The sequence below is a fragment of the Canis lupus genome, chromosome 27 (genome assembly GCF_048164855.1).
Source record: "Canis lupus baileyi chromosome 27, mCanLup2.hap1, whole genome shotgun sequence".
NCBI classification, from domain to species: Eukaryota; Metazoa; Chordata; class Mammalia; order Carnivora; family Canidae; genus Canis; species Canis lupus.
Window position 1 is genome coordinate 42,465,847 of NC_132864.1, and position 15,663 is coordinate 42,481,509.

Consider the following 15,663-nt stretch of genomic DNA (forward strand, 5'->3'; position numbering starts at 1 on the left):
AAAAAGTCTTTCCTTTTACCTGTCAATATTTTCAGAGCATGTTTGTCTTTTTCCGCCCCTCCCTTTCACATTTTATTGCTTTTGTTTTTCTGTAATAGATTTCAAATGAGTTTTTTAAATCCATAATTTTCCCCTCTCATAAGGGATCAGACATTTAGGATTCTCTTGCCAGAATGGACCTTCATTGAGACTAAGTAATAAAATGTCCTAATAATTGCTAGCACTATTTAAGCACTTACTTATGAACCAGAAATGATACTGGGAACTGTACCTAAAGTCTCCTTTATAAGGCTCACAAAATCCTATAAAGTAAATACAGCTATAATGTTCATATTAAGTGAGAGATTTGAAGGATTAAGCCACTTTTCTGGGTCATACAAGTAGTTGCAGAGCCAGGCTAGGAGCTGGATTTGTTGGAAGCTTTTTGAAACCACCCTCCTCCTGCTTTTCACCCTATTTAATGCCCAGGTAGATAAAAAACTTGGTTTACCTCCATCAAGATGCCATTGCTATTGATAGTGACACTAATATTAGCAAAGTGACAGTAAAAATAACTGCTCTTCCCCAGGAGTCTGCTATTGTCAGGGGCCTGTTCTTGCTTATGCCTGTTGGGTTAGCTGCACCAGGAGGCCCTCAGACCCAGCTGGCTCGCACGTCCGCCGTGGCGGCTCACAAGAGCAAACCACACTCTAAGCCTGTACATGCCTTAAAGTCACAAAATCAAAACACTGAGGACCACCACTCACAAAAAGACAACGAGGCTTTAAACTCTGGCCAATCAAATAATTTCCTTACTCTGCTTCTGCACTTTCTCCTTATATGCCTTTGCCCTGCACATCTGACCACTCTTAGTTTTACTTAAATAAACTTAACGTTTTTGTATGGCAAAGTTTATTTTTTAACAGGTTCTGAAAAAACTGTCTAGGCCCGAGATGGGGCCACTCCCGCCCAGAGTGCCATGTCAGCAAACCAAAAACTTAGGTGGCTTTTGAGTTCCTGTAGATAGCCCACATTTACACAGTAAATCTGCACTGTATCCATTCAGTCCCCAAACACCAGGCCACCTCTGGGTCTTCTCACCCAAAAAAGGTTGAGTGTTTGGCCCCAGCCAATCAGATATTCTTTGTTTCCTGTCTTTATTCCTTATCTTATAAAAGCTTCTTGTCCTAGCCCCATTTTACTTCTCTGGACCCTTGAGAACAGAGACTGCCACTTCCTGGAGTGTTCAGTAGGGTTTGTTTGCATCAACTAAATTGTCTTCTTAATATTCTTTTAGCAGTTTTTGGTGATGAAGAACGTGTTCTGAAGCTGACTGCTAGCAGGCTACAGGACAAGGAGACACACAGGCAAGGCACCTGCTAAAACCAGGTTCAGCATTCCTCATCGTTACCAGAGGCCGTGGGTAAGTCCCTCTTGCATTTGAGCTCCGCTCCCTTGCATGCAGCTCTCTGATCCAAACTGACTTTATTTAAAATATACGTGTACATACATATGACAATACATATGTATAATAATAATGTAACAATAATAACATATTTTTTTTTTCAAAAATGAATCTGGGACCCCTTTCTGGGGTTTGTTAAAGTGCCCAGAAAGTTTCTGGAGACCACAGAAAGGTTCTTAGATTTATTTAAATCCCCAGAAAAGGGGTGCCTGGGTGACTCAGTTGGTTAAATGTCTGCCTTCAGCGCAGGTCATGAACCCAGGGTCCTGAGCTCCACCCCACGTTGGGCTCCCTGCTCAGTGGGGAGTCTGCTTCTCCCTCTCCCTCTGCTGCTCCCCCTGCTTGTGCTCTCTCTATGTCAAATAGATAAATAAAAGCTTCTTTAAAAAAATTCTCAGAAAATTCTGGGGTCAGGAAGAGACTCTAGGTAGTTATGTTGGATCCACAGCATTTGGCAGCCTTTAAAGGACTAAAAAAAACAGGAATTAGAATTCTGTAATAGGGGACTTGCTGAAATTAGAATTGGACTGTTTTGATCATCAAATCTAAATCTAAATCTTATTTTAAAAATCTAAATCTGAGCATGAATCAGACTATTACAAGCCATCAGAAATCTTGTCATGAAAGACCTGTAAGTCCAGACTCTTGTTAAGTTGGTGTTGGGAAATCCATTGGTTGTGGATCATTTTCTGCCAGGAACAGCAATTTTCTTTCTTGTCTCATTTTGTGCTCGGAGACCTTGGCTTGGTTTTCTGCCTGCCGGGGGCACCCAGGTTACCTGTTCTCACATATGCAGATGGTTCAGCTGTGAGGTTGGGGGCCCCAAATATGACTGGACAGAAATGTACATTGCACTCCATTTGTGACTGGATGTGCCTGCATAGAAATGTGGGTTGCACCCCCATTTATACCTAAGGTTCTGTTGACTGTTGCCAGCTTTAAGGGGATTATCTAGGTCTTCTTTCTTTGGTTGTCTTTGAGTGTGGCTCTGGATTTGGGGAGTATATTATCTTTTGAACCCTCTTTGGGGATGTCTCTTTGGTCCATAGGGTTATTCAATCCTGCAGGGAATGTTTACTATTTGCTCTGGCTAAAACCTGACAAGATATTTGAAAAGATTTTTAAGTAGCTCTAGAGCTAGAATTTGGACAAAATTTGAAGCTGATACAGAGCCTGATGGGAATTTTTTGGTACACTATGTACCCAGAAGGAAAGAGAAACATTCCAAAGACAAATAGCTTCAAATCTAGAACACAGGAATCTTTTGGTTTCCATCTAGCTGAAGATCTCCCTGATACAAAGAAGCAAATTGAAGATAATGTAGTTGGATAGGTGGGTCAGCTCCTGATATCATTCATGTCGTGACCAAATTCTTTGAGCAATTAAAAACAACTAAATGGGTAAAGAAGATGTGGTATTACATATACAACAGAATATTACTTGCCCATAACAGAGAATGAAATCTTGCCATTTGCAACAGCATGGATGGATCTAGAGGGTATTATGCTAAGTGAAGTAAGTCAGTCAGAGAAACACAAATGCTATATGATTTCACTTTTATGTGGAATTTAAGAAACAAAACAAATGAACAAAGAGAAAAAGAGTAAAAAAAATACAGATTCTTGAATACAGAGAATAAACTGGTGTCACTGCGGGGGAGGTGGGTGGGGGGAATGGGGTGAAATAGTAAAAGAGATTGAGAGTCTACTCATCATGATGAGCTGTGAGGAACTTCTAGAATTGTTGAATCGATCTATTGTGTACAACATAATGTAACACCAACACTGCATGCTATTTATACTTCAATAAAGCAAACACACAACTCTCCTATAAAGTAGGCCAGAATTTCTTACATAAATCTGTCCTCAAGCCATGCCATGTTACCTCACCTGGGAGTCCTCATTTCTATTTTGAATAAATAAATTTTTCTATCAAATTTACTTTATGTGTGTATGCTTGTATGTCTGGATTTGGAGGAACCCAGAGGGTAATGCTCTGGAATGAAGCAGTATATATCAATAGAATAGGAAGTCTTGCTGACAAGAGTTACCTTATTGTGCGTTTTCCCCTTAGGAATGTAAAAATCAAAAAGACAAACATCCAGCTGCAGGAGGCCTATCTTTGTTCTTACCATGGGGGGTGGGGAGGCCAAAGACTACAGATCCAGATCTAGTTTATTGTTTTCTTCAAGCATTAATATTCATCCTTTACTGCCAGGAATGCTTGTGAAGCTCTGTCACTCTAATTTAAAAATGCTTTTGAGGAGGGCTCCATACTGTCTGCTCTGAAATGGGACCTTGCCATTCCTATTTGTAAACTGTCAGCATGAGGCAGGAACTAGCCATCAGGAAGATTTGCTTTCGCAGAAATATAAAGTGATTGGAAAACCCCAAACATCTATAAGTCTAACTTCTTTCATGCCTTATAGTTTTCTTTTTCTTGTGCCTTAAGAAGAGAGCAGAGCATCCACTGGGGGGTTTTCCATTCATTGTTTTGCTGACTTTTAATTCACAGATGATTTATGCCACGGCTGCATTTGCAGAACCAGCTCATGTATATAGGTTACAAAAGAACAAAATAGCATTACAAGAAGTTTTTCTTTCTTCGCTCTCAAAACTTTCCGTGATTTTCAAAGTGAGCGCCTTCTGGATTTCTTCCACACTTCAATACACCAGAGAGCCAGGAGATGGAATCAATGTTATATTAAACAAGGATTGAATAAAGGATCTGTCTTAGGAATTATTTGGTGTCTCCATCTCATGTGTGGTCTCTGAGTGTTTACAAAGGAAGATAACTTTCCCAGTCATCTATGCTGCTCTCCCAGAAGCCCCCACTTGGAGGCACGGCACCCTCAGAGCGGGGAGAAGACACCCAGCAATGAGTTTTAGAGGTGAAAACAGGGCAGCTCAGTAATTATCGGGCACTGCGAACACTTGGATCCACCAAGGCTTATCTTGACTTGTGTCAGATTTCTATTAGGCCAGGTGTGCATTGTTTTTGGGAACCCACAGATTTCAGGGAGTGCAGCCTTTGCATTGACTCTGTGTCATCTGCTTTCACCCTCTTGTCAGTCTTCCCACAAGGACAGGGTGAAGCTAGGGAGCACGGAAAGATGAATATTTACCATTCTTTCCATAATGGAACCATGTACCGACAGCCCCTGGCAAACCACTGGCCTCTACTGGAATTTCAGCCTGCCCTGAGAATTGCTGTTTCCAGAATAACAGATGCACCACTGGCTGAGGTCTGCGAAGCCTTTACAATTTTCCCATCATCTTCTATGTCCTTTTCTGCCACAATATGGTACATATTCTTCTTGTAGATCAACTGTCCATTGGTCTACATTAGTTGGTTTCTCAGCATATTTACCAGCTTGAGTTCTTAAGGACCAGGAATTCTCTCTCTTGATCTAACATCTCAGCTAGCAAATGTGTAGGGCTTCAAGAAGTATTATTTCATAAATGAATGACTGAGCAAATGAATAGAAACAGTGCTTCATTTACTCTTTCAATATACCACTTGCTTGCAGAGATAGGCACTAAAAATCATTAAAAAAAAATAGAGCACAATTCGTTAAGAAGTAGAAGTACCCAAGTTGAGATAAAAAGAATAGATACTTGCCAAATTTTTAAAAAGGAAACAGAGAAATGTCTTAGTCAAGAAAAAGGGGGATTGATATATCATGAGTTTTGCAAAATTATTTTCATTTAATTCACTTTGTATATATTTTAATTTTTTTGATATTTTATTTATTTGAAGGAGAGAGAACATGAGCAGGGGGCAGGAGCAGAGGGGGAGGGAGAAGCAGACTCCTCGCTGAGCAGGGAGCTGGATGCAGGACTCCATCCTAGGACCTTGGGATCATGACCTGAGCTGAAGGCGCTTAACCAACTGAGCCACTTGGGCACCCCTGTATATATTTTCTAATTGATTTTTGTAAATTATTGGTAGTAGAGTTGGGTATGGAAAGAAATTTGCAGTAAGTTGAAGCTCTTTAAATTTTTTTTTTTTTTTACTTATTTATTTGAGAGAGGTGGGGGGTGAGAGGCAGAGAGAATCTGAAGCGACTCCGCACTGAGCACAGAGCCTGACTTGGGGCTCGATCCCACAACCAGGAGATCATGACTTGAGCCGAAACCAAGAGTCAGATGCATAACAGCCTGGGTCACCCAGGCACCCCTACTGCTCCATGTTTCAAGAAGCTTAATATTTAAGGTATGTGAGGACTATATAAATATATCCTGTAGAAATGCTTCGGTAAGTGTTGTGAGACTGATGATTTCTGAGAAAATCATAAAGTCACCCCAGGGGGCCCTAGAGTACACTGTGTCCCCTAGGAGCTTGGGCTCTGTAGGCAGGTTTCCTGCTAGCTGTGCGCTTTCTGGCCTAGTGTCCTTGGGAGAGTGCTGAATCTCACTATTCCTAGGTATCCTCATCTGTAACATGGGGGCTCAGTGACCAGACAGCTTGCATCAGGGGACTGGAGGGAGACTTCAGGGAATGGATGTACGTGGAGTGCTTAAGGTGATGTCTAGAGGATGGCGAGCAAGACTGGTGATGCTTTCTGAGCAGAGTAAATAGATGTTTGCCTGCTGTGACGGAAGGGAAAGGGCAAACCAAGAGGCATAGCATTTACAGGGCTCAGAAATTTAAATCACGGGATGTTTGAGGAGCTGGAGAATTCACAGGGCCTGGAGCACGTGGTCCAGGTCTCCAGCGTGAGGCTGTGGCCGTGGCAGGAAGGCAGCCCTAGGCTGTGAGCCCAAGGCCTTGACATTCTGCCCGTGAAGTAACTGCACAGACGGCATTCGCTGACTTGTCTGGTCATAAACACTCTGACTTGCTTGGTAACCTTTGTATTTTAAACTGTAGCACAGCTTAAAAACTAATCTTTTCCAGCTCTTAGGGTTCTTATCCAGTTTTATGTCCTTTCACTAGTTGTTTTTACTTCTTTTAAAACCACATTTGTGGTCTTTTATATGAGGAGTGTACAAAGGGTAAAGGGGAGGAGTTATTAGGGGGCCTCTGACCCCAGGGAGGCTCTGTGTATCCTTCTGTCCTGGTTAGCTCAGGAGCACAGACACCTTTAACCCTGCAGACCTGTGTGGTTCCTTTGGGGGAAAAAAAAAAATCATGTCTCTGAAAGAGACCAACAGTTCCTGTGTAGAAACAGGTGAGCCAACATTGCTTCTCAACGTAGTAGCCAGCCCATTGGTAGGACCTCAGGAACCTCTTGTCAAGTCATAATCTTGTGTGTTTCTAAGGCCGGTCTACACGGAAAACAGCACCCTTGGCTCCCATGTAGTGAACACCAGATGGATACCCCTGCGTGTTTAATTTTAAAGCACTGATTTCTCACCTCCAGACAGCATGTTGTTTTCTCTGGTTTGGGGAAAGGAGGAGGACAGTGTGGGAAATTTTTCACAAAGCTGTCTTTTTTCTTAGTTTAAAGGATAATAACTAACTCTGAAATGATGATGTTTCATTTTTTTATTAAGTGAAAAATACTTTTCAATTTTTTGAATATTGTTAACTTTAAATATTTAATAAGAAATATTTGTTAGGGGATCCCTGGGTGGGTCAGTGGTTTAGCACCTGCCTTTGGCCCGGGGCGCAATCCTGGATTCCCAGGATCGAGTCCCACATTTGGCTCCTGGCATGGAGCCTGCTTCTCCCTCCTCCTGTGTCTCTGCCTCTCTCTCTCTTTCTCTATGTCTATAATAAATAAATAAATAAATAAATAAATAAATAAATAAGTAAATAAATAAATAAATAAATCTTTTTAAAAAATGAAATATTTGTTAAAATATTCCTTTAATGAGCTTATGACAACAAAGAGATGATAATGTTTTTTTAAAGGTTGAATTTTTTTTAAAGATTTTATTTATTTATTTATGAGAGAGAGAATGAGAGAGAGAGAGAGGCAGAGACACAGGCAGCGGGAGAAGCAGGCTCCATGCAAGGAGCCTGACGTGGGACTCGATCCGGGGTCTCCAGGATCAGGCCCTGGGCTGAAGGCGGCGTTAAACCGCTGAGCCACCCGGGCTGCCCAAAAGATGATGATAATGTTAAGTGTTCTTATGTCCCAAGATAAGACTCTGACATCTTTATGATGTATTCCATCCTTTATATTTTTTACTACTTGGTAAGTTCTAGAAGTTCCCAGACTGGGGGGACTTTTAGAATTTATCTAGAGTATAACCAAAAATTAAGAGATTTTTTTTTTTTGGAGTTAAGACTAATTAAGCATGACAAAGGAACTACTAGAATTATTTTCCTGTGTGCTTGCTTCTAGAAGTAGTTTAATTAAACTTAGCCATTGACAGTACTATTCTTAGGGTCCACTGTACACATCTAATACATAAAGGAAAGAAACAATCTCTTTTTTCTTTTAAACATGATCTAAACCTCCCTGCTTTCACACCTTTGCTTCAAGTATTCACTGAGTTAGAAATGCCATCCCCTGTCTATGCCTGTGGAAACCAATGTGAACTGTAATGCTTAGCTCAAATGCCTTGTTTCTCATGAAAAATCCCTGGTTGTTTCTACTGCTTTCCTCTGAAATCTTGGGATGTTTGACATGAACCTTCCTTATATTTACTTATTTATTCTGGGAATAATTCTTCTGGGATTCTTCTGGGAAGCAGTAAGCAGTTGTATTGCTTTCCTAGGGTGGCCATAGAAAACTTCTAAAAACTGGGTGGATTAAGACACTAGAAGTGCATTGTTTCATGGGTCTTGAGGCAGGAAGTGTGATTACCGTTGTCAGTGGGGCACACTGTCTCTGAAGGAAGTAGGGAGGAGGAAACTGCTGCACACCTCTCTCCTAGCTTCTGGTAGCCTCAGTCATTGCTTGACACGTGGGGGCTTCTCCAATAGTCTGTCTTCCCGTGGCATTCTTCCTGAGTGTCATCACAGTCTTTACATGTCTCCCCTGTCCACGTTTCTTCATTTCATAATGAGGCAAGTCATGGTGGATGAGGGTCTGCCCTAATGACCTCATTTCAACTTGATTACCTCTGTAAAGACCCAGTTTCTAAATAAAGTCACATCCTGATGTGTTAGACATTAGGACTTCATGTGGCCTTCTGGGGGACACAGTTCAAACCATTAAGTAGTTCAGAATGAGTAGTGCATGAGGATTCTGGAGATGAGATGGGAGAGTGAAACTACTGGAGAGGAGGTGGGAGAGTGAAACTAGGACAGTCTGTAAGGGCCCTTTCTACCTAGTTAGGAGTTTGAACTTGATCTGATTTGAAAGGCTGGAAGGTCTGAGTGCTTTCTCCTGGCTACTTGGGGTAGGTAGAAGAAGGACCCAACCATTCAGGGGTTAGAACTACCTTTCCCCCTGACCATTTTAATGGTGGATTTCCCAAAAGAAAGTGTGGGCTGAATTTAGAAAGAGAGGCTGGATGCAAAAGAAAAGGAAAAATAATGAAATTTCTTAATACAAAAGGACTAAAATAGAGTTTCATCCTAATTCCAATAAAATTCAATCAAATTTCTAAGACTGTAAGTGATCATACAACCAGATATGTGTTATTTACTTGTGTTAACAGAGTATTCTCACACTTTAGCAGCTGTGACATAGTAAATATATATTTGGTCTCTGACCTTGATTCCTGACACAGATCTCCTAAACCCTTGTAATATCCTGAGTAATGGGAGGAATAGAAGTGTCTTATACAAGCTTCTAACTTCCTTGAAATTTCCTAGCTATAGGAGCATCTTTTGTTCTAACAAGACCACTCATGGTAGGCTCCTGGATGGGGACTGGTCACTGGAAAGACCAAAGCCATGGTTAGAAACCTGGCACTTTCAGCTCCACACCCCCTCCACCAGGGAGGGGAGAGGGGCTGGAGATTGAGTTACTTGTGGATCATGCCTACTTGATGAACCTTCATAAACTGGTGAATATAAGTAGTTCCCTGAGTTCTGTAAACATTAACTGCAAATTATTGAAGCTGAAGAGGAAGCTGTGGGAAGCCCCAACTCAAAGTCATTAAGTTGGAAGCACAGGAGGCCCAGGACTTGTGACTGGCATCTAAAGTGAGAGGCAATCTTGTAGAGGATCCGTGTTAACTCTGGATGGCTAGTGTCAGAACTTAATTGAATTATAGGACACCTACTTGATGTCTGGAGAGTTGGAGAATTGGTTGGTGTGGTGAAAAAAATTAATAAAACACATGCTTAACATCAGAAGTGTTGGGTAGAGAAACAGTTTTCCTTTAGAAGCTTAAGACAACTACTATTTTGGGCAGCCCCAGTGGCTTAGCGGTTTAGCGCCACCTTCAGCCCAGGGCATGATCCTGGAGACACAGGATCGAGTCCCACATCGGGCTCCCTGCATGGAGCCTGCTTCTCCCTCTGCCTGTGTCTCTGCCTCTCTCTCTCTCTCTCTCTCTCTCTGTCTCTAATCAATAAATAAAAAAATCTTAAAAAAAAAAAGACAACTACTATTTTATCTCACAATTGTGGGTCAAGGAATTGGACAGGGCTCAGTTGGGTGATTCTTCTATTTGTTATCAGAACTAAGGTTTCTGGGGGTATCCAGCAGGTACTTAGACTGGTCTGGCCTCTCTAGACCCTGGCCACTTGAGGAGGATGGATGAAAGGTTAGAACCAGCTGAATTGTAACTGTGACACATACAGTAGTCTCAGCAGCACTTGGTCTCAGTGTAGCTACATTTCTTACACAGTAGCTCAGGCACCCAGAATGAGTTTCAAGAAGCCTGAGCCATGTTGCAGGTTTCCTGCTATCAGCCTCAGAGGCCCAGGAAGTAACTCTCTATTGATCAAGCAAGTTACTAAAGCCACACTTCATTCAAGAGGAAGAGAATCAGACTCTACTTCTCAGCAGGAGGAAGAGTAAAGATTGCATAGCTATCTTTAATCTACCACAACAGAAATTAATATTAGGATGACTGTCAGGAAAAGTGCTGCAGATATTTTGGGATATGCTAATAAAATTTTTAACTTTATTTACCATATGCTCAAGCAAGTAAATATTTAAAAGTTAATCACGTGCTTAGCTGTATCATTATAGTATTGTGCACCGATGATGGGTATAAATAAAGCTAAGCCTATGTACTGGAAAACGTTACAGCTAAAAATTTTACTAGTTTAGAGTTGAGAATGGTTACTTGATTAAGCCATCTGCTTAATTTCTAAAACATCTCACATTACTATTTCCCACAATATCATATAAACTATTGTAATAGTATAATATGGGACTTGTCAAAAGAATGCCATCCATTTAGAGAAGTAATCGAAGTTTTGGATGTGCGTATACAGGTTTCAATCAGTATTTCATTGTATTCTTTGAAAATACAGCACAGCTTAAGAAAGAAAACAACTTTGGAGGTGTTGCCATAATAAGTTGGGACAAAGATTAGGACCACTGGGAGTATTTAAAAACCCAGCCCTTGGATACTCTGGTATTTTCTTGGTTTTACACAGTTCCATAAAACACAAATAGCAGCTTTATTGTTGCTCTTCTGTTGTTTTACAAGCTTAATGTTGGCAGCCAGTGTTCTGATGCATCAGCACTTTCAGGCTGGGATGCTCAAAACATTATATCCGAAAACAGGGACTCAGCTTCACTGATGTCCTGTAGTGTTGTTCCGGGAAATGCCATGCTGGTGATTATAAAGGATGAAGTCATATATTTCTACCACCACATCCTACCATTATGGTAATTCTAATTGTAGTGAGCTGTGGAATCAATGGGTGAGAAAAAAAAATAACTTTTCTCCACAAAAATAAGAAACAAACAAAATAAAACTTTAAATGTTTGGCAATCTTTTGTTTAATAACATAAGATTATAAAATAGGGTACATTATGATTCTGGAAGAACAAAGGAACAGGGGAAGAGTATTAGCTTTTAATTGAGGGTCTCTGAACATATAGAAAGGTATTATTAGTATTGTTATCATCCTCATTTTGTATGAAGTTATGGTCTTGAGGACTCGCTGGTTGAGGTTAAAAGCAACCTCAAGAGTTAGTTACGAGGACAATTTGTCTGAGCTATCATGCTCCTTTTCACTAATTACAGTACCATTAACTACTTCTCTACCAACATGTACTCTTCTGCTGTGGACAGACTATTATTTTCTGGGTTTTTTTTTCTTACCACTAAAACCACAAAATTAGAACTGAAAGATAAAGTTGTGACCTCTCTGACATTCATTCCCACTACTGGGGTCAGTATTTGCCCAGGGCGAGGTTCAATAGGAGGATGTTCTTGTTCTTGCCTTACCATGGTATGATTTTTAATTTTGGTCCATTTCATAATATCAGGTCCATAGACAAAGAAAAAGAATCTCTCCTTTTTTTTTTTCCCCAGGTCCATGATAAAAATAAGTGCCACATTCTTTCATTCAGTATCGTGTTTCTGGTTAGTTGGTGTCAGTAAGGTCATGTAGGGGTTCAAATGAGAAAAATATCTGTGATACAGGGTTCTACTATAAAGTCAAAGAGGAAGGTGTAAACATACAAATATTTAAGTGGCAACTTTATTCTTCAAATTTTCTCAAGTGAGACTTTATAAGGTGTTTCATCTTAAGTTTTAAGAATGATCGTTTGACCTAGTCTTTTACTATGTTGCTATGGAATGAATTTAAACTTTGGCTCATCGTGTTGGGATTACCATTTATCCTCAATTTCAGGTCTCCGAATTTAGTCATAGACTCCCACACGGTAATAATCCTTTTCACTTTAAAACTGCATTGTATCTCTATCGAGGGTAAAGGTATTTGCGATGCAAAGTACAGGACACCTGTAATAAGAACGTGTATTTTATCCATACTGAGTTTCGGACCTTATGTTGTACCGGGATTCAACACATCAACTATTATATTAGGGGAACCTACACGACTAGGAGCTTTAAATGATTGGATAATAATATATCTGAAAATCTGCTGTGTAGAGATGCTTCATGGTGTTGTGAAGAAAGCTACTAGTGCCGCGATGGGAAGAATCTGGTTCTGACTCTTAGGCACAAAAGAGAACAGATGTAATGCTCCCCTTTGCTACAGCATAGAGGGGACCTCACCTCAGGGTACACACTGCAGTCACATAAAGAGCAGGGGTGTAGACAGAGAGCCATAGGGCAGAGCAAGCAGAGAGAGACTCTTCCTTTGGTGACAAGTACGACAGCTGCCAGCATTTTGTTCGACATCCTAGAGAGAAGCAAAACCTTACAGAATCATTTACTAATATGGAACAGAAAGTGAATTTTGAGAAATTTTATTCAGAGAGATAATTTTCACATGGTCAAGAGGCCCTGCTACAAGGCTGCTGTGAGTTAAGCGCAGATTCCTTTGAACAGAGCAGTGTGGGTCATGGAAGATTGGAAGCTGAATGAGGAGAAATGCAGCTCTTGCTACACTTACATTTTCTTTGCCATAATTTTCATGATTTCTTTAGTGTGGAGAAAAGAAAAACTGTCTTCAGGCCCCAGGGTAAACAGCACACACTCACACTGACTCATGGTATTCAATAGAATTCGGGGGATAAACACACCATTTCCCAGGCGACTTTCCTTTGGTCCCTGGGTCACATGTTGGGAGGGTTTTGGGAAGGCACTGGAGCATGACAGTGGAGTCACAAAAATGGTGGAGATACTTTGATTTATGTGATGCGACTCCTCTCAAGAGAACCAAGCGAATCTTCAGTAGAGTGAATTAACAAGATCCTTCTCTTCAACAGATGTGTTTTATGGAAATCAGAACAGTGGAAATGAGGCAGCAGATGCAGAAACAGAAGTGGAAAATTGTAATTTTTTAGAGACCAACATAGGAATTTAGGGAAAGTATGGGAAAGGCTTTGAATTCAGGGGTGGAAGACACAGCCAAACATCTATAGCTATCTCATTCCTGAATTCTGGTTCTATCCTTCTCAACAGATCCCTAAGTGTCCAGGTAATATCTGAATTAAAGAACCTACCACATTAGGTGGGTTCAACCAATTAGAATTTAAAGATTCTAGTGCTCAGATAAGTTAGCCCAGCTAAGTAATAACCTTTCCAGTTTTCTCTTTTAAAAATATCGGATTCTGCTACATTTTACATCATCACTTTAAATTGCAAGACACCTACATGCATGCCTAGACTTGCAAAAAATATAATTATGTAGAGAGAGTTAGCATTTATTCCAAACCTAGGGGTATTTTATCTTGCACTATTTTGGTTGTATTGCCTTACAGAGTTGAACTCTGGTTTTATAGTCTTTTCTCCTCATTTTTACACCTTAACCTATCGCACAGGATATTTCGACACAGCCTTCTTTTATTTTCTTGTGCAGAGGAACGCAGCAAAAATAGCAAAACTGTGTGTGAGTGAATTGAAGAATGATTTCAGTAGACGTGTGTTCATAGCCTGCTAAGGGCAGAGGCAGAGTGTGTCTGAACACTCAGGGGTGTTCTTCAGGGCATCAGGGACATTGAACAATGTCCATCCTCAACTGCTGTGAGTCTTCAAGACCTGATGTTGCCTGTCACATAGAGGTGCTCAGTTCATGCACAGGCACTGATTTGTGTTGGATTATATGGGACACTCCCTAATTATGTTCCATACAGATGACTCATTATGAGTTTGGATAAGTGTAATTTAACATAAAGACATAAGACTTTCATGTGAATTATTCTGAACACTAAAAGTGCAAATTCATTTCCTTGTGTTCCTTCCCTCAGGACACACGGTGGGGGCTGAGGACTTGGCATTGCAAAGGACTTGGCATTGCAAAGGACTTGGCATTGCAAAGGACTTGGCATTCTTCTCTGCACAGGAGAAAAAACATTCTTTAAAATGGGAACCATAAGAGTTTGTTTGAAACTAATGTGGTTTGTAGAAACTGTTGTGTATAAGCATTTCTAGTTGCTTTTCGTTTTCTTAATAGGAAATTTGGTTCAGGAAGTATTTTATGTGTAAAAATTATTGAATCAGGGGCTCCTGGGTGGCTCAGTCAGTTCAGCGTCTGCCTTTGGCTCAGGTCATGATCTCAGTGTCCTAGGATCAAGTCCTGCATCAGGGGCTTCCCCCTCAGTGGGGAGCATGCTCCTCCCTTTCCCGTTGCCCCTCCCCCAGCTTGTGCATGTGCGCTCTCTCACAGTCTCTCTCTCTGTCAAATAAATACATAAAATCTTAGAACAAACAAACAAAAAACTATGGAACCAGATAGTGTCAGGTATTTACCTCAAAGAAGCAAAGTCTGGTATTTTTTGAAAAGGATAATAATTTGCAAATTCACCTCAACTTGAACTGGTTAAAGAACCTTCATGACTGACACATGGATGGATCAGATGACAAGTGCATTGATAGCCGACAGCTGAGCCTCTGATTACATGGGCCCCCGTGGAACATGGTAGCTGGTGACCAAATGAGGCAGTAATTACTGCGGTACATTATGAACAAGAAACCATGAATCTTCTATGGTTCGAGACTAATATAATACAATAATTAGGTTCTGTCCTTACAAAGGTGCTCATGAGTGGAAGACAACCTGCTAATGATCCAAACTTTGAACTAGGCTATGCTAAAGACAAAAGTGAGAAATTTGGGAGGGATGTAACTGTCTTACAACTTTTACTACTTCCAGAGATACTTCTGTCTACTCTGAATTTTGGCTCAGAAAAATTGGTTAGAAGTTGGGCCTGTGCATGGAGTCCTGTCTGGAATTGTGCTGCAGATGACACCACCCACACAGAATACAGCCTATTTTAGAATTTGTAGAACACTACTTGGTGCTTCATAGTTTGGCAGCACAGGGGCTCTGTGTGGATGGTTCGTGCTAGAGGCCTTGCCACTTTCTAATACAGCCACGCTGGGTGCTGTGGTACTATTTTCTTTTTGTGCTTTTTTCCTGTGACAGTTGAAAGTGCAAGACAGACTTGTGCTGTCCAGTACAGCAGCCACAGGCCACACGTGGCTCCTGAGCACTTGAAATGTGTCTAGGCCTCTTACAATGTACTGTAAGTGTGAAATACATACCAGATTTTAAAGATTTAGTGTTAAGCAAAGAATGTAAAATTAATAATTTTGTTATATAGAGAAATGATAATATTTTGATTATATGGAATTAAATAAAATATACTATTCAGATTAACTTCATCTATTCTTTTTTACTGTTAGGAAATCTAAAATTGCATATGTGGTTCATGTTTGTGGCTCACATGTTTCTATCAGACAAAGATGCTATAGGCAGATGGTTGTGGAATAATA

The 15,663-nt window shown here is 40.6% G+C and overlaps 1 long non-coding RNA gene across 7 annotated transcripts in view; it reads left to right on the forward strand.

The window, feature by feature from the left end:
* LOC140619803 (uncharacterized) overlaps positions 1-15,663 on the forward strand; it is a 94,884-nt gene that overhangs the window by 26,221 nt on the left and 53,000 nt on the right. For 4 of the 7 annotated variants that reach the window (XR_012019597.1, XR_012019596.1, XR_012019599.1 and 1 more), the window contains exon 2: positions 1,277-1,402. This is a non-coding gene — a long non-coding RNA (uncharacterized lncRNA). Of the gene's footprint in view, positions 1-1,276; positions 1,403-3,958; positions 4,175-15,663 lie in introns of those variants that run through there. The other 3 variants (XR_012019600.1, XR_012019595.1, XR_012019598.1) reach the window with 1 other exon arrangement.